The following is a 27,249-nucleotide window of genomic DNA, read 5'->3' as shown; positions in this document are numbered from 1 at the left end:
AACAAACTTGAAATTATACTGTAATTGAAACATTAAGTAAATGGAAGGTGGATGGTAGGAGCCAGGTTTCTCATTGTTATAATGGGGTTAAAGACAAGAGGACAAAAAGCTAGCATGATCCATGCAGCAATACAGTTGGAGATATCATATGAACACGTTTGGCCTAAGAACAGATGGTAATAATACAGAAATATTTAAAGATACATATATACACATATTTCCTTGGTCTGTTGGCTAAGAGGGCCTGGAGGTCATGGTACCCAGCATCTAGATCTTGGCTCCTAACACCATTCTCAAAGACAGGAACCAGAGAAATGGCACGAATCTAGGGATATGGCAGGAAACATATAAGATGAGCCTAGAGAATCATATAGTGCCAGAAAACAAGTGCTACATATGCACACACATACACACACATGGAAGCATGTCCAAGAAAACAGGACCAACTGAAAGAGCTCCCAGTGCCCAAAGATGCAATAATCTGAGCAAACTAAAGTAATATTGGATTATAACCCAAAGTATAAAATGCATATTCACCAGTCCACACTGATATTAATAAATGATTAAATAAACAAATGGGGGAGAAGAGAATAATCTGTTCAGAATTCTACACAGTTTATATGAATATTGCTCCCTCAAGGAGATGAACAATAACTCCCCACTCTGTAAGCTATTCGGAGTGGCTGTTTCCCAAAGAGCAGAGTATGACAAGAGGGAAAAAGGATAATTTTACAGTGGAGAAACCTGATAAACACTGACTCTGCCAGGTGATCAAGGTAAATATCAATAGTGATAACTCATGTTGGTAGTGTGTTCCCTTGATATGATGTGATGAGAATCAAACTTTACCTCTGTGTTCTTTCTCCCAGGAACACATTTCTCCAGGCCATCATTTGTCTGAGCAAAACATCAGACAAATCCCAATTGAAGGATTTCTACAATGTACTTGACTAGCACTCCTTAAAGCTATCAAAAACACTAAAAACAAGGAAAGTCTGAGAAACTTTAATGGCCAAAGGTACCCAAGGAGACATAACAATTAATGTGGTATGCTGGGTGGGACCCTGGTACAATAGCAAAAAAAAAAAAAAAAAAAAAAAAAAAAGACATTAGGTTAAGACAAAGAAAATCTGAATAAAGTATAGACTTTAGTTAATATTAATGTATCAGTATTAATCTATAAATTGTGACAAATGTATGATACTTAGATATTAATAACAGAGGAAATTGAGTGTAGGATATAAGGGAACTCTCTATACTGTTTTCACAAATCTGCTATAAACCTGAAACTATTCTAAGGTTAAAAGCTTATTTCAAAAAATAATCAGGGGAGCCAAAGTGGCTTAGTCAGTTAAACATCCAACTCTTGATCTCACTCAGCTCAAGTCTTGATCTCAGGATTGTGAATTTGAGCCCCACACTGGGCTACATGCTGGGAGTGGAGACTACTTAAAAAAATTTATTTTTAGTGATCACTTATGAACAAGATCTTACATATATCATCAAAAATCCTAATTCTATGACACTTCCAAATAGGCATAGAAAAAAAAGAATAGTAAAACTTATTTAAGGTTAACACATTCTTATCTTTATTATTTTACTCACAAAAATGTTCCACCATACTCCTGAGAGCCAGAGAAAGCCTTTGTCTTGGAAAGAAGGGTGGAAAGGGAAAACAGTGTTTACAAATTTAAATTAAAAATGCACACTCCTCTACTTTTATACTAGGTATTCACCATTTTTGTTCCGGCTCTTCTGGTTGCCCATCTACCAGGAATTAGTCCTGTTTTCTTATTTCCTGGCAGTCTGCCTTGCATTATAAAAGCCCAAAGCATCAGATACTCAGTTTATCAAACACTTTGAAGTTCAGACTTGGGCATGTGACACAATCTGGGGAATTCTGCTAAGAGGCTTTGGGAACAGTTTTCCTTCCTAATCAAAAGATATATAAGGAAAAACTTCCCATATTTCTTCTTATATATGTATATATTTCATGGATGATGTTGTGGGAGGACATGATGTCTAGAGCTACAGTAGCCATGTAGCAACCATGATGCAATAATCCTAACAATGAAAAGTCAAACCACAAAAAAAGGTGGTTCGTTACTGTCTAGAAAATTGTCAACCTTTGATGGCATCATTGACCTACTAAATTAGCTAAGCCTAAAATCCACCCCACATCCAGAATCCTTGTTAAATATCCTAGGACTTCAGATTATTTTAGTTGTGTATTGTTACTTAGAGAGGAGAGCACTGTAACTATTACATATTGGATTATACCATAACATAAATTTGCTCTTCCCCACTCCAACCTGTTTGTCTACTTGAACTTGACCTATATTATTCAAAACCCAATGGAATTTTCAACACCTGACAATCTCATTCCAAGGAAAGATAGCCTTGCTCTAGTTCTAGTTCCTTTATTATCCGAAGTAGGGGTACAACAGCTCATTGCCCATCAGAATCGTCTGATTAGCTTGTTAAACCTTTGACTTCCCAGATTTTACTTCAGACTTCCTAAATCAGTCCCTAAAAGAAATCTGGAAATTTCCATTTTTAACGAGCTACTAGGATAATTGTGGTAATCCTCTAAATTTAAGAAGTACTAGTTCACATCACATTGACTCTTAGTTCATATGTTCATTATCTAACCCCATAAACCAGATTTGTAAGCCTCTAGAAGGCTTACAGGAAATAAGCCTTAAGTGATGTGTTTTAGTTTTTCTGGTATATTTTCTGTTTTCTTCTGAGACACTGTAACTCAAAGCATAGAACAAGTCCATGGTAGGTCTAGAGACTATTTTAGGTAGAGCATTATATGAAATGGAATAATGCGGTATGCTTATCTTAAAGATGTGACCTGAAATCTAATTTCAAGGCACTCTTTAAGTAGCAGGGATAAAATTATCTACAAAAAACTAAATTTTAAAAAAAAGAAGTCTATGAAAATCATTTTGTTCCATAAGACACCAAGAATTCCTCAGAATTTATTTTTATATTTACCTTCTATTCATTATATATGAGGTTAATTTGAGCAAAAATAATATGTAAAAAAGGGTGGAGATATAAGTCAAATGACTGAAGTTTGAGGAATATTGTTCTGTGAGACTGTAGTAAATAGGCTTAATTTATTAACCATGACAGTCATCACTTTAATTAACTAATAAACAAAAAAAAACCCTGAAAGACAACCTATTTTTCTACGTGCTTTGGTGCCTTTCACCAAGTGTTGCACAGTAAGAAATGCATTAGTAAAAAGGGAAATAAAATCATACAATTCACCCCTGAAGAGTGAGGAGTGAATCTCTATGCAATCCTTAATTCAACTAATAATGATTGAGCATTTACTATGCAGCAAACATTGTTCCACCAGCTATTTGAATGCTGCCGTGATTAAGCAAAAAATCTGAAATTTTTCACTTTTAACAGGCTATTCAGGCAGGTTGAACTAAGGTGATCTTAATGAAAATCATAACAAATAGATTAATTCCGTATGTCTGTTGATAGTACAGCCAACAGGATTTCCTGAAAGATTAGAAATGGGCTTTGGGAAAAATAGAGTGATGGACAACTCTATGGTTTTTATTTTTGTTCTTTAGTTTTGCTTCTTTTTTCTTTTTTTTTTTAACTTTTGTCTGAACAACTGGAAGAAAAGAGTTTCCTTTTATTGAATAGCAATGTTGGGGAACAAAGGGCAGAAATTGGAGTGCAGTTTCAGACATACACTACTATTAAGTTTGAGAAGTTCACAATAAAAAGAAATGGAAATTACAAGTAGGCATTTGAATCTACAAGTTTGGAGTTCAGGGAAGAAGGTCAAGGTTGGAGACAGAAATTTTGGAACTGTTAATATCTAGAAGGTATTAAAGCCATGAGATCTGAAAAAAATCACAAAGTGAGAGGCTGTGGGGGAAAAAAAAAAAAAGCATGGTCTATGGATATAGCCCTGAGACATCCAAAAGAAGTTAGGAAGATGAGAAGAAGCTATTTGAAGACAGAAAAAGTACCCAGTGACATAGAAGAAGAATCAAGGAAGAATAGTATCCCTAAAGCTAAATTGAGAAATTAGAAAATAAGCACCTGTGTCAAATGATCTGAAGGGGAAGAAAGATAGGAACTTAGGGATTGGTCATTAGATGAGCAAAAGCAAAGTCACTGATGATTCTGACAAAATTTTAATGGAATGAGAGGAGAAATGCCAAGAAAAGAATGGGAGGAGAGAGGTTGATTACAGGTGATAATAGATTGTTTTTCTGGAACTTTTGTTATAGAAAAGTTAAGGAATGGGATAGGAGCTAGAGGAGGAAGTAAATGCACGAGATTTCTTTTATAGTGGATAATATTCCATCATACCATTATACTAATGAAAAATCATAGTGGGAAAATTGATCACAAGAAGTTACAAGAACTGCTAGAATTTCTGAAAAGGCACAGGAAAATGGGGACCAGGAAAGTATTGGTCTTAAGTGGGAAAACACCTAGTTTTACATAATAGCAGGAAGGAAGGCAAGATAAGTGGATATCAGTGATTTGGGCTCATCCATGTGGTAGCATCGAATGGTACCCCATACCAGACCTCAAAAATCCCTCAAAGACATATGAGCCATTATTCTATTTTTCCACCAATGGCCTTTATTAGAGAATTTTAATTGAATTCAAATTCGGAATGAGTATAGTTTTACAGAGGTATTCTAACTCAATTAGCTGGAAAGAAACTACAAAGAAAGTAATATTCAGATTCAGTCAATCAAAACTATCTTGCCTCCAAATGTTTCCTAGTAATGAATGAAGGAAGGAGCAAGATTAAAAGCCTTCTTCCCCTGGGGTATATTACTCTTACTATTTTTCATGAAATCCATACAACTGACAACAACATAACAATAAAATATCATTTCATTCTGACTACAGTTGGTCCTAGGTACAGGATGAGGCAACCAACTGTGGCCTGACTTAGTCAATGATAATATATTTTTTCAACTTTCTTATATAATTTGACTGAAGAGTCCCTGGGTCATGGTAAATTTGGTATTAAAACAATATTTTAAAAGCCTATAGAAACATATAATACACTGAAATGGTTCATAACTGGATTAGATTCAAAAGGTGATTAGCTTTGCCTGCTATGCCACTTTAGGCCAAAGCCCCTGGAATGCTGAAGCATCACTTCTTGGATCAGGGTCAGATTTGATCAACGTCCAAAATTAATCAACGATATAGGAAAAGTTGAACAAGATTGGCTGCTAAGCCCTTGAGAACAAATGAGGTTTACATTTCTCATTCTGATGAGCTAGCAGAAAAAAAAAAAAAAAAAAAAAAACGAAACTACACAATCTTAAACTTTAAGCTGATTTTTTCCATAGACCACAAGTATATCCAGCATATTTTCAATATTCAGTAGCTTAAGAACAGCACCTCTAAATGCAAAAACATCTTTGCTCTATTTGAAGATATTTCATATTTACATATAGAACCAAACACTTTTCATATGGGATCCAAAAGTTATGGCTGAACTTTACCTATCATATAGTCATCTATCCTTCACCACAGCTGAGAATATAAACTACTTAGCTCTGAAAAGAAGAAATGTCATTATGCAATATTCAATATTGTTACCTTTTATACATTACTTGATGAGTCATTAATAAATACACAAATCTGCACAAGGTATATGGCATTGGAAAAGCACAGGAAATAGCTTAAAGAAATGAAAGCACCTGGCAATCAGCAGAGATGGTGTCTTAAAGGACAAGTTGAGCTTTTCAAGTGATCTAACGTGTATGAATCATTAATATATCTTTAATTATTTAGGACACAATTTTTATCTTTCACCAAAGGCATCATACAAAGATTTATAATAATCTTTTTAGTGGCTACAATAACACTTGCATTTACCTAAATAAGAATATGTCTTCTTTTATATACATGCCCACAATCACATTGTGATACTAAAGTCCAAGTGCACAGTACAGTAGATTTTGTGACATTAACCAATTTATTTTTATTAATCTCCATAGATATCATAAAAGGACACTTTAGCATTATTACATAACTGTGTCATATGGAACTTCAGTAGAAATAACTGGAAATATAATTATGCCCACTAAAATTACCAGATTCATAATTCCACATGTAAAATATCGTAATATAAACACATAAATGTTTCTAACCATAGTTTTCTACCTATGGGACCAAATCTAGCTTTTCTCACTTCTTTCCTAACTGGAAATTTCACAGGTGAGTCAGAGCTAGAATTCAAAAGAAAGCAAGGAGGGAAATAAGTCAAGAAGCCTTTGGAAAAAAAGCTTTAAAAAGTATCTAATTTTCTTATCCATATTAATAGAAAACAGTTCTGTCCCCATAATGTCATCTAATACTATACATGCAAAATTAATAGCATAAGTCAAAAAAGCCTTTCATTAACTCTAGAAACATTTCTTTTGAGTTCAGACCCCCTTTCTTCACTCCTCATGTCCTGTTTGTGGTTGGGGAGTGGGTGGAGGGTGCAGAATTCTCAGCATTGATCACACATCAGAACAAAGTCTGTTATTCTGGAATCTGCCTTCCCCATTAGGAACTCAGTCCCACAGCTCTTGAGAATTGCATGGCTTAGTTTTCATTATTTATGATTCATGTTCCTATTAAGGCAACATTCAGAAAGCAGGATAAATGGAAATGCTTTTGACTGTTCATTTGTGGTACGAATACTGACAGTGGCTTGTAACATCCATTGCAATAAGCCCTGATGATTGTTCACCCATGGCACACAGAGTAGGAGCAAGATACTGCTTAGTATCTACCAAAATGTGAACATAATTCCTTTCCCTCTTGCCTTCTACTCTACATCTCCAATAAGGTTATAGCCTGTAGATATTCAGTAGATGACATATTCAATAATTCTGTAGGCCCAAGCACATGCAGCAATATTTTTCATTAAAAGGTATAAATGTATTGCTCCCCCATTAATCAGCAACGCATTACAAACTGGTTTTTATAAATGTTAATGGCAACATAGTTTAGTTGGAAAAAGATGGCACTTATGACCAAAGACCTATAGCCTACCCCAACTACCAAACATTTATAATTGCGATCCTGTCATTTTTTAGGTTCCCTTACTAGGATACGAGAATAGAACTTGAGTGCAAACAAGTGCTATGGGATTTTGATAAAGAGAAAGCTAGACATATGTTTACAGCAGCCGGTCAAGGGCAGCATGCACTTTCCAGTTTATCACTTTGACATTCCTCCTTATAACGCCACAGGGAATAAGCCAGTGACATTTGTGAGATAACAAGTTCACTGGAGATTATCTTTGGGATTGAGTCAGGTCTCAAAGCAGAATTTAAATAAGTGTGTATCCCAGCAGTCCCACTCTGGTTAGTCTTACCTGCGCTTCTTTCAGCCACAGCAGGGATCCACCTATCACCTTTTCTTCTCACTCCTGGTGGCTACATTGGAAGCCTGAGTTCACCTCTAATTGGTTATTCACTGAAAACACATACACAGAAAAAAAAGTCTACTTTTAATGAGGCTCAAGTTTCATGTGGGTTTTTTTCCCTTGCTCACTGAGGTAAAGATCAGCAACCTAAAAAGAAAAAAAAAAGTCTGTTGAGTACAAGGTCCATTCCAGTTCCTTCTCTGAAAACATTTTACTGTAGAAAGTCTCTAATTAACCTTCATTTAAGCTATTCACTAGATTAACAGCCCTGTGCCCTTCCCTCTGATAAACTCACCAAACTAATAGGGCATGATAGACTTACAAGCATCTTCCTAGCCCTTTACCCAATTATGGGTTCACTAGTTGGGCTGTACCTTTATCAGGAGTCAGTTGTATTTGTTCCCATCCCATACCAGCTAAAGTTATCAAGGTAATTAAAATAGTCAATGAACTATATTGTAAACCACTGAAATATGAGTAGAATGAAAACTATGAAAATTAAGTAAAATGTTCTAAATAGGACAGAAAATAGAAAAGATATTCTAAATAGGACCACTATCAAAATTACTACTGAATTAGTGTGAATGAAATGAGGGAATCATAAAAATCCAGATGGAACCTGGAAATAGGCAGCCTCATAAATATTTTTAAATTCTGATGCTTTCTAAAGAAGCAGAACCTGAAAACAGAATATAAGAGATACAGCTTTATGGGTGCAGTTTAATCAAGAAAACAGATACAGAACTCCAAGCAGTGGAGCTTCCCTCAAAGAAAGGCCTCAGATTATGTTGATGAAATCAGTATATGAATATATATTTAAATGTTTTACATTAAAATAAAATATTTAAGTGTACATGAATCTTTCATTTTTTATGATTCCCTCTCTAAATGACTTTTTCAACTAACTTATCACCCATTGTTCCTAACTGTTTCAGGTAAGAAGTCGGCTTCTGTTTTTCTAACCTAACCACATTTCACTGTCTTCTGTTACTCTGCTTCCCTGAAGGCAAATGCCTCAGAATAGTATTTATTAAGAAATCTCCCTATAGCATGATGGAAAATGCTGGCAAGTAAAAAGATAGCAAGTCTTTGCATTTTAACAGAGAGTAGTGATAAGAAATCCTATCGACCTGCATGAATAAAGATTTCATTCTGGCTTCAACTTACTTCTAACCCTGTTATCATCCCATGACATTTTGCACTACTGAGGGAAGAGGGTGGCTAGGTCATTGGTGCAGATGTAATTTATGGCAATTTAAACTGAGTCAAGAGTTAATAACTTTGAAATAATGCACGCATCTCACAGTGAGTTTAACCACGGTTTATTAAAAGATAAGTTACTTATGTCTTCTTGCCTACCACATATCCTCCTTTAAAAACAAGTTTGCCAAGAATTAAGCAAAAGTTCTTATGGTGCTCTTAGTATTTTCTGAATTGTGAGCTTTTTATAATGACTTGTCAGAACGTAAATGGTTAATAAAGAGTCCACAGCTCACCTTCATCACTCTTCAGGTACATTATCAGCAACAGGCACATTTCTCTTCACTCTAAAATTGTAGAAAATGACACTGTTGTGAAGCCTCTGGGACTCCTCACTAAACATGAATATTCAGCACTAAGAACAGAAGCTTCAGCATACCAAATTAAATGCAACCTTAGGAAGCACTTATCATTTTTAAGTCATTTGCATCTTTTCCCCCTAGACTTCCCTTCCCAACTGTAGAAGATGAGTGGGCATCTCTACCTAGTCAGCATGAATTTTACATACCTGAGTGAAGAGGCAAATGGTTGCCTTCACTGGGGTTTCAGGGTGAGGAGTTTGGGCTGGTCACCTGGAACAGCCAGGTAACCACCAAATAGTCAGTATTACATGGGATAAAGTTATCACTGACAAGCTCCACAATACTGTTCAAGTCCTATCACAGTAATCCTCAACTAGGATTGTTTACTTGCAAGTATCAATAATCAACTGGAGCTGGTTTAAACAAAAGCAGGAATATATTGCTATGCTTAACCTGGAAGTTATAGATGGATGGACTAGTCTCAGGCAGGCATAGACGGTTGAGGGGTTCATACAGTGTTATCAGGTCTCTCACTCTTTTCCTAATCTCTGCTCTCCCAGATAACCCTCTCTGTATAAAGGTAGAGATAATGTATGTGGTCCTCAGAGCCTACAAATTCAGCAAAAAGAGTGTCTCTGAATATCTATGTCAGCCTCTTGATTGTGCCATCCTATTTGGGTTTATATGCCCATGCTTTTGGCAGGAAACTCAGGGCCAGTAATTAAGAACATTTTCAGGATTGCAGGGTATGGGGGAAAAAGTTCTAAAAAAAAACCTAAACATAAAACAGACACAGAACCAACCAAAAGAACAAATAAAATAAAATAGCCAACATCCACAAATATGCCTTCAAGGAGCCAATAGGAGTTGTGGGCAGGGAAGATATATGTGGAGTAATGAAAAGGATGTGATTTTTAAAGCCAGAGCTCTGTCTGTGAAAACTGTTCCTACCACCTACCAGCAGTGACTGCCTAAGCCATCTCTCTAAGCCAGTCTTTCCATCTGCAATGCAAGTTCTAGTTTCCAGGATTGTTTCAAGAATTAGATATCTTCTATGTGTAAAGCACATAGCATGGAGCCGGCCAGATAGTAGATGTTCAGTAAAAGGTATTTTTTATTATTTGGGTGAGGCAAAGGAGCCAAGATTAATTCTAAATCTCAACCAAAAGGAAGTAGAGAGTTAAAAAGAGATGATTTTAAAAAAAGTATTTTCACTAACAGGGAGTAACAAAGGGCCATATTTGCTTTGAAATATTTCAAATAAAAATTAGCATAAATTTATAGAATACCAACTATTTAATGTAAGTATCAATGTATTGTTACATAGTAATCTGGTGACTCATTTACAAACCAAGCATGTGCTCAGAGTGTGTAGATGCAATAAATGTGTGGCAAATTTTTCAGTCTCAATATTCACATTGATATTTAATACACACTGAATAATTAGCACAGCTCAAAATGGGCTAAATGGGTTTCTAAAAACAGAAGGAGGAGAAGGCATCAGTAAAGGCTTATGGATGAGCAAGGAATGGAAGGCTATTTAGAGTTTGAAATCTCATTTCTGGCTCTCACAGTAACCTCCTCTGTGACCTTGCCTGCCAGTCTATTAACTTCTCAATGCTTTCCTCATCTGCAAAGGAGGGAACTGCTGGGCCGTAATCACCTCCAAAAGATAGTCCGTGTTTGAGAACACGGCATGAAAAGGAAGAAAGTTTATTTCAATCTTTAAATTTCACCTCAAATCCCAGGACAATTTTATTAAATGAGCAATTAATTAACACATACCTAGCTTTCTTATTATTGCACATATATGTTAATTGGGTTTTAATGCATAAGACCAAATTTATTAAATAGGCATATTTCACAATTGATGTGGGAATTCAAATCCCCACAGAATCACAGAGCAATGGGGCCAGAGGCAAGCTTAGAATTGAACTAGCTCAACCTCTTCATTTTACAGGTGAGGAGAATTAGAACCAAATCATATTTTCTAGGCCTGAACTTCTACCATTCCACTTGAGAGATTTTTAAAGGTTTAAAAGTTATTGTTTAAGGCAAGATTAGGTCTCTCCACTACAAAGAGACAATTATAAATAAGAGAAAAAAAAAGATGTAAGAGGCAGGACTGAACACAAATAATCTAGATTGGGTCCTGAAACTGTTTGAAAAGATGTCCTTGAGAAGGGAGACTCAGGAAAGCCATTAACCACAGAGATGAATGGAGGAGCAGAAGAGGAAAGAGTGCTTCAGAGAATTTTCACTTAATAATTCTCCATGTTCCACAAAGACAGCACATCACTATCTACAAAGAATCATGAAGATGGAAGTCAGAAAGAGAACTAAATCCTAGAATTCAATGAAAATATTCACTTTACTAACCAATGTAAGGTTACTCAATTAGCAGTTGATAAGGAAAATATTAAATGAAATGTCATCATACCCTACAACTAAATTGAATAGTTATAAGCAAATTCTAAACAAAGAGAAGATAATTATTAGTAGGCAATATGTGCCATATGCCTAGAAAAATCAACAAACCAGTTGGGTTTAATTATAAAAATTTTCAAGGATGCCTGGGTGGCTCAGTCAGTTAAGCGTCTGCCTTCAGCTCAGGTCATGATCCCAGGGTCCTGAGATCAAGTCCAGCATGAGGGTCCCTGCTTAGCAAGGAGTGTGCTTCTCCTTCTCCTTCTGCCTGCCACTCCCCCTGCTTGTTCTCTCTCTCTCTCTCTCTCTCTCTCTCTCAAATAAATAAATAAATAAATAAATAAATAAATAAATAAAATCTATTTTTAAAAATTTTTAAACAAAAATTTTCAAAAAATCTTAAACAGCCTCATAACCTTATCTTTTTTATAAGCAAAATTATTTATTTATTCATGAGAGACAGAGAGAGAGAGAAAGAGAGAGAGAGAGAGAGGCAGAGACATAGGCAGAGGGAGAAGCAGGCTCCATGCAGGGAGCCTGATGTGGGACTCGATCCCAGGAATTCAGGAGCACACCCTAGGCTGAAGGCAGCGCTAAACTGCTGAGCCACCCAGGCTGCCTGTAACCTTATCTTTATGGCCCTGAGAACAACTGCTAAAAAGTGACTTGAGTAGGATGTTTGAAAAGCTAGAATAAGGAATTCAACAGATCTTCTCAAAAAAGCAATGATAAAATGGAACAAAATGGTAAAAAACTAACATTCCAGAATTTTGAAATGGACTAAAGATACAATTTCACTGTAAATGAACCAAAGGTATACAACAAATTGAGAAATGCTTATTTGAGGAGAAAAATCCTAAATTTTGAGTAATAATATTGGGAGTCATGTTGTTTTAGCCTGGAGCTGCTTCCAAATCCCCACCAGCACCATCAGTTTCCTAGCTCTACTGTAGTGAGGCGGGCTGTGAGAACTAGCAGTTTTATTCTTGAAAGGGATGTCTTGATTTGGAGGAAAGGTCAAAGAGAGCCCATGCTCCTGGGCACTGTCAGAAAAAGTAGCCATCCTGATGTTAAAAAAAATGGGAAAGACCAAGGTCACAGCTAGCCTAAGGTGATTATGGTTGGATCTAGTAACTAACTAGAAATTTAACAAGGGGATCCAGAGAATGAGACATACATATGCATATAGGATATGCATATGCCTTGATAAGAGATCACATATCCCACTGGTAGAGTGAGAGGATGCACACTAGTACAAAGTGAGACTAGGAAGCAATCTGCATACCCCTGGCTGATAATGAAGCCATACATCCAGGTAGAGCTGAAACAAGAGGGCAGAATAGTAAGTAAAGTCAGGGAAGACTTGTAAACTGATGGAACACTGAATGCATTCCCCAAACCACACATATATCCACTGGCAAAGGGTGAAAATGTTATTGGCTTGTGATCTTTGAACATGAAGGACATCAAAGTATGTCACACCAAAATGTTACTTTAGCACAAGGATTATTTTGAGCTGAAGGCATTTGAGAAGCAGATACAAGAAAAGTTCCCTGCCTTCTCCCTATTTGCCTAAAAGCAGGACATACATTTTCAAGGTGTTCCTGCTCCCCTTTCCCACAGGAAGAACAAAAGCTAATCACTAGGGACAACCATAGATTGTATCACCCTGATAGCCTTTATCTACCAGTAGTTTTTCACCTATTTTACCTTCCCATAGTTTGCTGGTCTCAGGAGCCTAAAATGGCTTTCCTTTGTCCTGTAATTTCTTTACAAATTTATTGTTCTTTGTTGAATATGCTACATAAACCTGAATTCTAAGCCACCTCTTTAAGTCATTCTTCCCTGAGTTCCTCATATATACGCAGGTTAACAAACTTCTATTTGTTTTTGCCTCAATAATCTTTTATTCCAGAATCCCAGCCAAGAACCTAAGAGGAAAAGAGGAAAAAATTTTCCTCCTCCCCTACAAATACAGCCTCTAACCAATCATTGGCTGAATATCAAGTCATGCTGACTCAAAGATGACCTCTAGAAAATCAGATTTTAAAATAAAAACAAGAATTAAGAAAAAAACAACAAAAACACCGAGGAGACATCAGTGGCTACAGATCAAAGGAGAGGTAGACTTCACAGAATTAGTCCAGGCAACTTACTAAGCAAAGAAACAAAATAGCAAAAACAAAACAAAAACAAAAAACAAGGGAATAAATCAGAATCCAGAATTTCTACAGTGTATCAAAAATGTCCAGTTTTCAACAATAAAAAAAATGAGATATGAAAAGAAGTAGAAAAGTTTGATTCCTACTGGGGAAAGAAAGAAAAATAAAACAATTGGAACTGTTTCTGAGTGTTCCCAGCTAGTGGACTTGGCAGAAAAAGACTACAAAACAACGATCATAAATATGTTCAAAATCTGTTCAAAATACTAAAAGAACCAAGCTTAAAGAATTAAAGGAAATTATCATGACAATTACATATTAAATAGAGAATTTCAAAACAAAATTTTTAATTGGAAATTCGGAGTTGAAATGTATAATAATTGACTTAATGATGAAATCTGACTCTAGAAAAAAGAAAATTAGTATTTTTTCATAAATTTTTCCATATAATTTATTCCATGGGGCAAGTATTACCAAAGCCAAACAAGACACAACAAAAAATAAGTTGCAGACCAATATCCCTTATGAATATAGATGTAAAAATTCCTCCACAAAATATTAGTAAACCAAATCCAGTAATGATGATGATGTTGATGATTATATATCATAATCAAGTAGGAGTCATGCCAGAAATATACAGTTAGCTTAACATTTCAAGATCAAAAAAAAAAAAAGTTTCAAGATCAATTACTGTAACATGTTTATTAGACTAAAGGACAAAAAAAAAAACACATGATCATCTTAATAAACATCAAAAAGGCATCTGACAAAAATTCAACATACTCATTATTTAAACTCTCAACCAAGCAGGAAAAGAAGGAAATCTTCTTCAACTTAAAAGAGTATCTAAGAAAATCTGCAGCTAACATCAAACTAGACTTTGCTTTTTCCCTAAGTTTGGGAACAAAGCAAGACTGTCACTGTTCTGCTGTCATCACTTCTACTGAGCATTGTACTGAAGGTTGTAACCAGTGCAATATAGCAAATAATAATAATTATTATTATATTTATGATAATAGAAAGGAAAAGATAAAGAAGAAATAAAGCTATAAAGCTTTTTCATCTACATACAATAAAATCTTATAGAAAATCCTAAGGACTTTACAAAAATACTGCTCAGCAAGTTAACAAAATACAAGATTAATATTTAATAATTCATTGTATTTTAAACACCAATAATGAGCAATCAGAAAGGCAAATAAGAAAGAAAATCCCATCCATAATAGCATCAAAATTCTTGGGAATAAACTTAACAAAAGTAGTGCAAGACTAATTTACTGAAAGCTACAAAATATAGCTAAGAAAAATTATCTAAATAAATGGAGGGACATTCTATATTAATGGATTAAAAAGTTCAATAGTGTTGAGATGGCAATTTTTCTCAAACTTATCTTTAGAGCTTTTTTCTTTTTTTTTTAGATGCATTTATTTATTTTATAGAGAAAGTGGGGAAGCAGAAAGAGAGAGAGAATCCTCAAGCAGATTTCTCACTGAGCAGGGAGCCTGGTGACAGGTTGGATCTCAGGACCCTGAGATCATACCCTAAACCAAAATCAAAAGAGTTGGATGCTCAATTGACTGAGCCACCAAGGTGCCTCCTTATCTTTCATTTTAATGCAATCTCTATCAATATTTCAGCAGGATTTTTTGCAGAACTTAGCAAATTGACTAAAATTTATATAGATAAACAAGGGATCCAGAATAACCAAGACAATTTGGAAAAAAAGGAAGTGGGAGGACTGACTAATTCTAACTTCAATCCATACAATAAAACTGTAGCAATTAAGACTGTATGATACAGGCATAAGGGGAGACATACAGATCAATAGACAAATCCTTACATTTATGGACAGCTGGTTTCAGTAAGGTGTCAAGAGTAGGAAAGGATAATAGTGGAACAATTTCATACCAGTAAGTAAAATCATGAATTGAGACCCCTTTCTGTACATCATACACAAAAATTAATTCAAAGTGGATTATAGATTTAAATGTAAGACCTAATCATGATCTCAGGGTTGTGAGATTGGGCCTGGCATGGTAATCCATGCTTAGTTTAGAATTCTCTCTCTATCCCTGTCCCTCAGTCCTCTCATGCTGTCTCACTCTCTCTCAAAAATTAATTAATTAATTAAATGTAAGACCTAAAATTCTAAAACATGAATATAAAAGCATAGGGAAAATCATCATAACATCAGTCTCAGTCAAGTACTCTTAAATACAACACCAAAGCATGATTGATTAAAGAAAAATTGGTTAATTTAATTTCCTAAAATGTAAAACTTTTCATCTTAAAAGACAAAAAAAAAACTTCAGGATGCCTGGGTGGCTCAGCACTTGAGTGTCTGCCTTTGGCTCAGGGCGTAAGCCCGTGTCCTGGGATCGAGTCCCACATCAGGCTTCCTGTGAGGAGCCTGCTTCTCTCTCTGCCTATGTCTCTGCCTCTCTCCTTCTCATGAATAAATAAATAAATCTTTAAAAAAAATTAAGCCACCAGTTGGGAGAAAATATCTATGTATCTGATAAAACTCTTTTATCTAAAAGAGTAAAAAAGAGAAACTTTAACAACTCAAAATTGCAAATGTAAACAACCAATTTAAAAGTGAGCTAAAGATCTGAATAGATATTTCACTAAAGACATACAAATAAAAAAAAAAAAAAAGACATACAAATAGTGGGGCACCTGAGTGGCTCAGTAGGTTAAGTATCTACCTTCGGCTCAGGTCCTGATCTCAGGGTCCTGAGATTGAGCCCTGTATTGGGCCCCTGCCCAGCAGGGAGTCTGCTTCTCCCATTCTCTGCTCATACTCTCTCTCCCTTGTCTCTCTCAAATAAATACATAAAATTTTTTTTTAAAAAAACATTCAGATTGTTAATAATCACATGAAAATATGTTCAATATTATTAGTCATTAGGGAAATGCAAATTAAAAACATAATACGATACCACTCTAGACCCACTAAAATGGGTGTATTCCAAAGCAGACAATTACAAGTGTTGACAAGTATGTGGAGTAATTGGAATTGTCATGTATTGCATGGAATGTAAAATAGTACAGACACTTTGGAAAACATTTGACAGTTTCTTAAAAACTTAAACAATAAACTCACTATATGACCCAACAATTGTATTCCTACCTAAGAAAAATGAAAACATACCTGTATAAAGATTTATACACAAATGTTCATGGCAGTATTATTAATAATAGTCAAAAACTATAAAAAATGCATATTAAGTAGAGAATGGATGAAAAAACTGTAGTATAGCCTATAATTCCACTCAATGGAATGCTACTTTGAAATAAAAAGAAACAAACTACTAGCTCATGCTACAATATGCTTAAAAACATTATACAAAAGATGCAAAAGATCATGTATTATATAAGTCACTTACATGAAATGTCCAGAACAGAAAATTATAGAAATAGCAGATCAAGGATTACCTGATGTTGCAAGTGGGAGCAGAAACTGTCAACAGGCACAAGGGATCTTTCTGAGTTGATAGAAATGTTCAAAAACTGGATTATAATGATGATGGCACAACTCTATGAATAGACTAAAATCATTAAATTTTACATTTAAACAAGTGAATTTTATGGTATGTAAATTTTTCTTCAATAAAGCTACTAAAATAAATAAGTGAATAGATAAGATGATAGGTGATAGATGATAGATAGATGATAGATAGATAGATAGATGATAGATAGATAAAAGTGACTAGAAATATAATCCATGCCAGTTCCAAATAATATGCATTAAAATTACATATAGGAATATAAAGCAACTTCTACCATTTTTTGATATCCCTTACAATAGGGGATGGTTCGATCAGTCCTCTGTCAATTTCAAATCATGATTTGGGAGGAGGTTTGGCAACTGAACTGAATAAAGGAGACAAATGAGCAAGACGTTTTAAAGAGTAAAAAACTACAGCATATGACATAATAAAATCAAGATCACATGTAGGTCCTGAACACTAAATTTCATGTCACTCCACATAAATAATATGCAAAGTAGATGATAAATGGATGAAACCATGAATGTTGATATCATGAGTCCTAATGTTAATATCGAAAAAGAATCTGAGTGAATGACTGAAATTCTTATGAGAAAAATCAGAAAACTGGGACACCTGGGTGGCTCAGTGGTTAAGTATCTGCCTTAGGCTCAGGGCATGATCCTAGAGTCCCAAGATCAAGTCCCACATCAGGCTCCCTGCATGGAGCCTGCTTCTCCCTCTGCCTGTGTCTCTGCCTCTCTCTCTCTATGTCTCTCATGAATAAATAAATAAAATCCTTTAAAAAAAAAGTCAGAAAACTTAAATATTCACACTTTGCATCTTTCTCTCTGTCCTAGCCAATAAATTGATCAACTGTGAGGTTTTTAAAACCATTGTTTTCCCCGATAAAGTACTACAGAAATCCTTTTCCCACATTTGCAATAACTTCTTACCTCAAAAAGACAAATAAGAATTTTTCTTCTAAGGACTGGATAAAACTAAAGAAAGCATTTCTCTCCTATCCCCTATATACATTCGAAGAAAACAAGGTTGTTTCTATTTATTGATATTTACTGATACTGGATTACAACCACAAAACAAACTATTATAATATTTAAGGCATTGGGAATCTGGAATTCTTGGATGCTAAAATTTAACTGTCAGTCAACACCAGCAAAGATTCCCTGAAAAGCAAACATCAGAGACCAGTGGAAACTGCTTCCTTATAAGTAACTCCAGTTGCTCATGGGATATGAGTTGTTATGGAAATTAGAGTAAAGATGACAAAAATTTGGAGACTGAGAACTATTGTCAGAATGGACAGGAGCTCATCTACACACTACATGAAACCCTTCTTCTTTGAGTTGTACCTAAAACCAGCCTGATCTCCTGTTATATCAAGTTCAGAATAAGTCTCCCACAGTTATGAAAGCCAGTCTGATCTTTGTTTTTGCCTTTGTTTACCTGGGGTTCTTATGGAACCTCAGTTACAGGGGGAGAGGGAGCATCACGATATATAGTAAAAAAAGAACTTTATTTAACAGGTCTGAGAGATTACAAAGATCTTTAACACTAGAATTTGCTGACTTTTGTAAAGAAAAGGTGGCATTATCCTGTTTTTTCAGAATTAAACTAAAAAGCAGTGAAAATTTTTAAAAGAGAAATTCTCAGTCACGTTCAATTTAAGACAGGAATGGGGCTGTTGGCACAAACCAAACTTTTAAAATAGCTCTCCATCGGGAATAAAAGCAGCACTCCTGATTTGCTATTCTACATCTCGAAGGCAGCTCAGAGCTGCATCATCAATGTTAGAAGCAGCCAGGAGCAGAGAGTAAATGTCCATAGAGCACCTCTCATAAAGACCTCGTATTTCTTAATGAAAGTATTTCCCCTTTTCATAAGCAAAGAGAGAGGCAAACCTCTCTGTTCACTGAGTACTCTCCTATATAAAATCCAGTTCATGTTTTCATGAACATTCAGAAATAATTTAATTATTTTTTCATTATAGCAGATTATAGGCTGGTGTTTTCATTTACTTACTTTTTAGATTTGATGTTGATATTACCATTGCTTTTGAGAGTAGTTTTTCTCAAATCATGAAGCCAGCATCATCAAGAAGACAATAAGGTATCTGCATGTATTTCAATCTTTCTCAATGCTATATTGAAAAATAATATTCTAATGCAAAGAGCTTTAAGGTCAACAGACTTAAGTAGAAGTTTATATTTTATCACTAACCAGCTATGACATGGGTGAAATTTCCTTAATCTCTCTGAGCCCCTGGAGGATAGTAATGATAATGCCTATCTAGAGGGCTAGAGATGGTTTCAAGATATAGCATATATAAACTGTGTATGATAGAGCCCGACTGCGAGGGTACATTCAGTAAGACAACTAAGGGGATATTTTCAAAATCAAATCTGAGTGTTTGATCTTGGGAATTGCCTAGCTCCTCTATTTCTAATTCAATGTGCTCTGAAAAAATTAAAATTGTAGAAAATTGCATTACATTAAGAATTTTCCACTTCTTAATGTCTCTTCTACAGGCAGGGCTGAGAAAACTGTCTTCAAGGGGAAAACCCAATCTACCACCTGTTTCTGCAAATAAAATCTTATTAGAACACAGCATGTTTGGCTGTTGACATACAATGACTGCTTTTGCACTGCAAAGGCCAAGTTAAGTAAGTGTGACAGAAATTTATGGCCTGTAAAGCCAAAAATCTTCACTATCTGGCTATTTACAGAAAAAGTTTATCTACTTCTGATAGTAGAGAGCACCAGACAGGCTCATACAGCAAAATCAGTATCAAAACCCATATCTTTTTGTAGGTCATTTCAAGCTTAAGCATTCAAACTTAACCTACTATGAGAAAAAATTATGAGTAGGGGGAAAAAAAACAAATAAATAAACTATGGCTGTTAACTACCCAGTCTCTGACAAAAATTCCAAAAAGATATGTCAGAGATATGGTCCAGTGGAATTTCTTAGAAATTCTACATTTTCTTTTTTTGGTTTTGGGTTTTTTTTTAATTATTATTTAAAATCAATTAATTAAAATTAATTAATTAACATAGAGTGTATTATTAGTGTCAGGGGTAGAGTTTAGTGACTCATCAAATGCATATAATACCCAGTGCTCATTATATCAAGTACTCTCTTTAATACCCATCACCCACTTATCCCATCCCCCCACCCATCTCTCCTCCAGCAACCCTCAGTTTGTTTCCTATAGAGTCTCTTATGGTTTGCCTCCCTCTCTGATTTTATCTTTTTTATTTTCCCTCCCTTCCCCTATGATCCTCTGTTTTGTTTCTTAAACTTCATGTATGAGTGAGATCTCTGACTGATTTTGCTTAGCATAATACCCTCTAGTTCCATTTACATTGTTGCAAATGGTAAGATTTCATTTTTTTTGATGGTTGAGTAGTATTCCATTGTGTGTGTGTGTGTGTATATATATATATATATATATATATATATATATATATATATATATATATAAATTATTTACCTTTCACAATCCCTGGGCAATCTCCTATTCTTTTTCGTTTTTGTTTTTTTTTTTTTCTTTTCAATCCCTCTGCCCCCTTACTTATACCCTTGAATTAGATTTTTGAGGGGTAGGAACTACCTACCATCTCAACCTAGGTTGGGAAACCTGCTCAGCTGTAAAAGCTGGGCTTTATAAATTTTGTTTTAGAAGTGTACATCAGGAGCAGTTGGGGAGGGTCTTTTCTAAAAAACTTTCAAATTTGATTTTCTGTGCATATGGCCGTTCTGTAAATACTTTGGGATTTTTCCTTTTTTTGAAAGTAGACAAAATCTGGGATTTTTCCCCCAAAACATTACAAAAGAATCTGTTTATTTACATGCAAATAAATTTCTTTGATAAAAAGCAAAAAAAAAAAAATATATATATATATACACACATAACACCTTCTTTATCCATTCATCTTTCAATGGACATCTGGCCTCTTTCCTTAGTTTGGCTATTGTGGACATTGCTACTATAAACATTGGGGTGCAGGTTCCCCTTCAGATCACTACATTTGTAAATTTGGAATGAATACTTAGCAGTGCAATTGCTGGATCATAGGGTAGCTCTATTTTCAACTTTTTGAGGAACCTCCATACCCTTTGTCAGAGTGGCTACACCAGCTTGTATTCCCATCAAGACTGAAAAAGAGTTCCCTTTTCTCTGCATCCCTGCCAACATTTATTGTTTCCTAACCTGTTAATTTTAGCCATTTTGACTGGTGTGAGGTAGTATCTCACTGTGGTTTAGATTTGTATTTCCCTGATGGCAAGTGATGTTGAGCAGTTCTTCATGTCTGTTGGCCATTTGTATGTCTTCTTCGGAGAAATGTCTGTTCATATCTTCTGCCCATTCTGTTTTTTCTAAAGATTTTATTTTTATTTATTCATGACAGACAGACAGAGAGGCAGAGACACAGGCAGAGGGAGAAGCAGGCTCCACGCAAAGAACCCAATGCAGGACTCAATCCCAGGACCCCCCCGGGATCACGCCCTGAGTGTGAAGGCAGACATTCAACCTCTGAGTCACCCAGGCATCCCCTTCTGCCCATTCTTTACTGGATTTTTTGTCTTTTGCGTGTTGAGTTTGATAAGTTCTTTATAGATTTTGGATATTAGCCCTTTATCTAATAAGGCATTTGCAAATATCTTCTCCCATTCTGTAGGTTGTTTTTCAGTTTTGTTGGCTGTTTCCTTTGCTGTGCAGAAGCTTTTTATCTTGAGGAAATCCCAATAGTTCATTTTTGCTTCTGTTTCCCTTGCCTTTGAAGATGTTTTTATCAAGAAGTTGCTGTGGCTGAGGTCAAAGAGGTTGCTGCCTATGTTCTCCTCCAGGATTTTGATGGATTCCTGTCTCACATTTAGGTCTTTCATCCATTTTTGCTTTATTTTCGTATATAGTGTAAGAAAAGAGTTCAGTTTCAATCTTCTGCATGTGGCTGTCCAATTTTCCCAACACCATTTGTTGAAGAGACCTTTTTCCACTGGATATTCTTTCCTGCTTTGTTGAAAATTAGTTGACCATAAAGTTGAGGGTCCATTTCTGGATTCTCTGTTCTGTTTCCTTGACCTATGTGTCTGTTTTTGTACTAATACCATAATGTCTTGATGATTACAAGATGATTTGTAATTCGGCTTGAAGTTCAGAATTCTGATGCCACTAGTTTTGATTTTCTTTCTGAATACTCCTTTGGCTATTTGGAGTCCTTTCTGATTCCATATAAATTTTAGGATTATTTGTTCCAGCTCTATGAAAAATGCTGATGATATTTTGATAGGGATTATACTGAATGTGTAGACTGCTTTGGGTAGCATAAACATTTTAACAATATTTGTTCTTCCAATCCATGATCATGGAACATTTTTCCATTTCTTTGTTTATTCCTCAATTTCTTTCATAAGTAACCTATAGTTTTCAGAGTAAAGATCCTTTACCTCTTTGGTTAAGTTTATTACTAGGTATCTTACGGGTTTTGGTGCAATTAAATGAAATTGATTCCTTAATTTCTCTTCTGTCCATCTCATTGCTAGTGTATAGAAATGCATCTGATTTCTGTTCTTTGATTTTTATATCCTGCCACTTTGCTGAATTCCTGTATGAGTTCTAGCAATTTTGGGGTGGAATCTTTTAAGTTTTCAACATAAAGTGTCATGTTATCTGTGAAAAGTGAAAGTTTGACTTCTTCTTTGCCAATTTTGGAAGCCTTTTATTTCTTTTTGTTTTCTGATTGCTCAGTCTAGGACTTCCAGTACTATATGTTGAACAACACTGGTGAGAGTGGACATTCCTGCTGTGTTCCTGACCTCAGGGGGAAAGCTCTCAGTTTGAGGATGAAATTTGCTTTGGGTTTTCCATATATGGCTTTTATGATATTGAGGTAAGTTCCCTCTATCCCTATACTGCAGAGAGTTTAATCAAGAAAAGATGTTGTATTTTGTCAAATACTTTTTCTGCATCTATTGAGAGGATCATTCGGCTCTTTTCCTTTCTTTTATTATTGTGGTGTAATACATTGATTGATATACAGGTGCTGAATAACCCTTGTAGCCCAGGAATAAATCCCACTTGATCACGGTAAACAATCTTTTAATGTACTGCAGGATTTTATTAGCTAGTATCTTGGAGAGAATTTTTGCATCCATGTTCACCAGGTATATTAGCCTGTCATTCTCCTTTTTAGTGGGGTCGTTGTCTGGTTTGGGAATCAAAGTAATGATGGCCTTATAGAATGAGTTTGGAAGTTTTCCTTCCATTTTTATTTTGTGGGATAGTCTCAGAAGAATAGGTAGTAATTTTTCATTAAGTGCTTGATAGAATTCCTCTGGGAAGCCATCCAGCCCTGGACTCTTGTTTGTTGGGAAAGTTTTGATCACTGATTCAATTTCTTTGCTGGTTATGGGTCTGTTCAAATTTTCTTTCTTTTCTTTTCTGTTCAAATTTTCTATTTCTTCCGGTTTCAGTTTTGATAGGTTTTATGTTTCTAGGAATGCATCCATTTCTTCCAGATTGCCTAATTTGTTGGCATATAATTGTTCATAATATGTTCTTATAATTGTTTGTATTTCTTTGATGTTGGTTGTGATTACTCCTCTTTCATTTATGATTTATTTGAGTCCTTTCTCTTTCCTTTTTGATAAGTCTGGCTAGGGGTTTATTGATCCTATTAATTCTTTCAATAACCAACTCCTAGTTTCATTGATCTGTTCTACTGAGTTTTTTTTTTTAATTTCTAATAAAACCTACATTTTGATGCAGGTTGTGCTGGCTGAAATAAAATAAAGCTTTCTTAACATATTTGCCAACTGAAATTATCAACACACTGGTAATTTGTCAAAGTACAAATTTATTCCTAAATAGACTTGTTACTTGGATGACAACTAGATACCAAAATGTCACAGAAATGTTATGTCATGGGCACTAAGACCTGTGTGTTTTTAAAACTTAAACAAGACTGTTCAAGTGACAGAAACTCATGGAAGATGGCAGTCTACCAATGTTTCTCAACCAGGATTCTTTCCACGAGAGCATTAAGCCCTAATGACCCAAGACATATGTTATATATAATGAATTAACTTATTTCCTTTGCATCTAGAAGGGTACAAGCATACTGTTCTTAGGAAAACTGAGGAATGAATAGCTCAATAATTTTCTATATACCTTAATTTTCTTATAGAACCCTAGTAGACAACAGCTGTTAAATAAAGGATCAAGGGACTATGACTTAGTCACATTTTCCTGACAGGACCTATAAAAGCCCTACTCTCTGTCCTGAGCTTTGACCATCATGAAATGTCTTTGGGATGTAAATTAGAGACAAGCAAACTAGGTTAAAAGATTATTTAAAAAGCCATGGATTAAAAAAAAAAAATTTTTTTTTTAAAGGGATCTCTGGGTGGTGCAGCAGTTTAGCGCCTGCCTTTGGCCCAGGGCGCGATCCTGGAGACCCGGGATCGAATCCCACGTTGGGCTCCCGGTGCATGGAGCCTGCTTCTCCCTCTGCCTGTGTCTCTGCCTCTCTCTCTCTTTGTGTGACTATCATAAATAAATAAATTTTTAAAAAAATTAAAAAATAAAAATAAAAAAGTAAAAAGCCATGGGATCATCATAGGTCTGGAGTCAGACATCTACTAATTGTGAGGCTTGGGGAAACTAAATGTAATAATGCTTGCTAAGTGCTTTCGATTTAATAGGGGCTCAGTAAAGGATAATGCTACTAATTTTTAATGATTATTACTATTACATCAAATTCTCAAATTTTTCTAGCAGAAAGAACCCCCTGGTCTGGTTTTAAAAGCACCATACCAACCAGTAGGCAGAATGAGCAGAGACTGAGTGAGCAGAATGTCCAAAAGATGGAATTTGACATGAAAATGGAGAAATATCTTTTAGATTTTCATGTAAGTTATAGTCAAGTAATTCAATGATTTAAACCATTATTTAAACAGCTATTCTTACATCCCTTACTAGAAAAATAATGCAATTTTGTAATGCCTGGATTTTTTTCTTCAAGTTTTTATTTAAACTCCAGTTAGTTAACATACAGTGTAATAATAATTTTATATGTAGAATTTAGTGATTCATCACTTACACATAACACCCAGTGCTCATCACAAGTACCTTCCTTAAAACCCATAACCCATTTAACCCATCCTCCCACCCACCATCCCTCCAATTGTTCATTATACTTAAGAGTTTCTTGGTTTGCCTCACTTTTTCTCCCCTATGTTCATCTGTTTTGTTTCTTAAATTCCACATATGAGTAAAATCATATGGTATTTGTCTTTCTCTGACTTACTTCGCTTAGCATAATACTCTCTAGCTCCATCTACAATCTACATCATTATAAATGGCAAGATTTCATTCTTTTTCATAATGTCTGGATTTTTAAATAATGATGCAAATGTTAACAGAAATATCACAGCCTACAGACTTTGTTGAGAAAGTTAAAAGAATTTCCATCCTTCAAGAAAATGTCACTGGTAATTAGGGAAATGTAAACAAAATAACAAGGAGATAACATTTTTCACACATTAGCTGGTAATATATATATATATATATAAATATAAATAATAAATATCCATTGTTGCCAGTGGCATGAAGAGAAATATTCTTGCACTGGTAGATGCATAAATTAGTGCAACCCTTTTAGAAGGTAATTTGGCATCTATTTTATGTGCATATCTTTTCACTTAGTGATTCCACTTCTATGAATCCATGCTACAGAATGCTGACATGTTCAAAATAACATGTTCAAAAATATTACTGTCTTCTTTTTTGCAATTAAAAACAAAAATTTTATCAACACGGAAAAGCACACACTAATTAAGATTATACTGTGCTATAGACAAGATATAACCATTTTGAATCATGAAATAACTTCTTTTTTAAAAAAGATTTTATTTATTTGACAAAGAGAGGGGGCATAAACAGGGGGAACAGGGGAGGGAGAAGCAGGCTTCCCAATGAGCAAGGAGCCTGATGTGGGACTTGATCCCAGAATCCTGGGTTCATGATCTCAGCTGAAGGCAGATGCTTAACCAACTGAACCACCCAGGCACCCTTTAAATCATGAAAGAATTTCTATATGCTGATTTGCAAAGTGGTTCAAGGTATACTAATTGAAAAGGGGAGAAAATTCCAGAAAATATTCATAGTATGATTTTGTTTATGTAAATATTCTTCATGTAGATAGGGTACATTTATACATATACACATGTGATTCCAAATGCAAAGAAAAACATATGGAAAGATATATACCAAAGAAATGACAGAGGTTCTTTCTGGGAAAAGAGATGAAATTGGGAGAATGTGAATAAGAGGAAAATTAGTTTTTATACTCTACTCACTAATTATTTTTAAATAATTTTTTTCCTAAGTCATCTAGTTGTTTATATTTTTTATCCACACATTGCTTTTTTTCAAATTTTTATTTAAATTCTAGCTAGTTAGGGGTGCCTGGGTGGTTCGGTGAGTTAAGTGTCTGCCTTCACCTCCAGTCATGATCTCAGGGTGCTGGAATCGAATCCTGAATCAGGCTCCCCACTCAGTGGGGAATCTGCTTCTCCTTCTCCCTCTGCCTCTCCACCCCCTCTCCCCTAAGTAAATAAATATTAGAAAGAAAGAAAGAAAGAAAGAAAGAAAGAAAGAAAGAAAGAAAAGAATTCAGTGGTTCAGTGGTTCATCACTTACATACCACACTCATGCTCATCACGAGTGCTGTCTGTAATACTCAACACCCATCTAGCCCTTAAATTATTTTTAAAAATCTCCATCATGCATGTATATATTACTTTGAAACTAAAGTATTTTGAATCATTACCAATATATTTGATATCTATCTTCCTGTTTGGTCCAGATACAGTCCTGGAAGTTGATCTAAGAATTAAGACTTCTTCCATCAATATAAATTAGTCATGTAGAAAAATCACTGCAAACTTTCAAAAATAAAGGAAAGAACAAAAATTTTGTTAGAATAAATATAAAGACCAAGCAGTGAATAGCCTCAATTTTAACTCAACAGACATTCATTTAGTACTAACAATGAGGCAATCACTGTGAATTGCTTGGCATTGAGAGATTCCTAAAACAGATATAACCCCTGGCTTCAAGGGGTTTTCAGTTTAGTAGAAGTA

At 35.0% G+C, this 27,249-nt stretch overlaps 1 long non-coding RNA gene across 12 annotated transcripts in view; it reads right to left on the bottom strand.

Annotated features, from left to right (window-relative positions):
• LOC144312693 (uncharacterized) overlaps positions 1-27,249 on the bottom strand; it is a 241,187-nt gene that overhangs the window by 61,729 nt on the left and 152,209 nt on the right. For 3 of the 12 annotated variants that reach the window (XR_013378242.1, XR_013378243.1, XR_013378245.1), the window contains 5 exons: positions 26,937-27,051; positions 17,026-17,138; positions 8,932-8,982; positions 7,385-7,582; positions 1,606-1,649 (listed from right to left, as the gene is read on the bottom strand). This is a non-coding gene — a long non-coding RNA (uncharacterized LOC144312693). Of the gene's footprint in view, positions 1-1,605; positions 1,650-7,384; positions 7,583-8,931; positions 8,983-17,025; positions 17,139-19,098; positions 19,240-26,936; positions 27,052-27,249 lie in introns of those variants that run through there. The other 9 variants (XR_013378248.1, XR_013378250.1, XR_013378249.1 and 6 more) reach the window with 5 other exon arrangements.

Source organism: Canis aureus, chromosome 4 (genome assembly GCF_053574225.1).
Source record: "Canis aureus isolate CA01 chromosome 4, VMU_Caureus_v.1.0, whole genome shotgun sequence".
In the NCBI taxonomy this organism is placed as follows: domain Eukaryota; kingdom Metazoa; phylum Chordata; class Mammalia; order Carnivora; family Canidae; genus Canis; species Canis aureus.
This window is presented reverse-complemented; position numbering and strand designations above follow the sequence as displayed.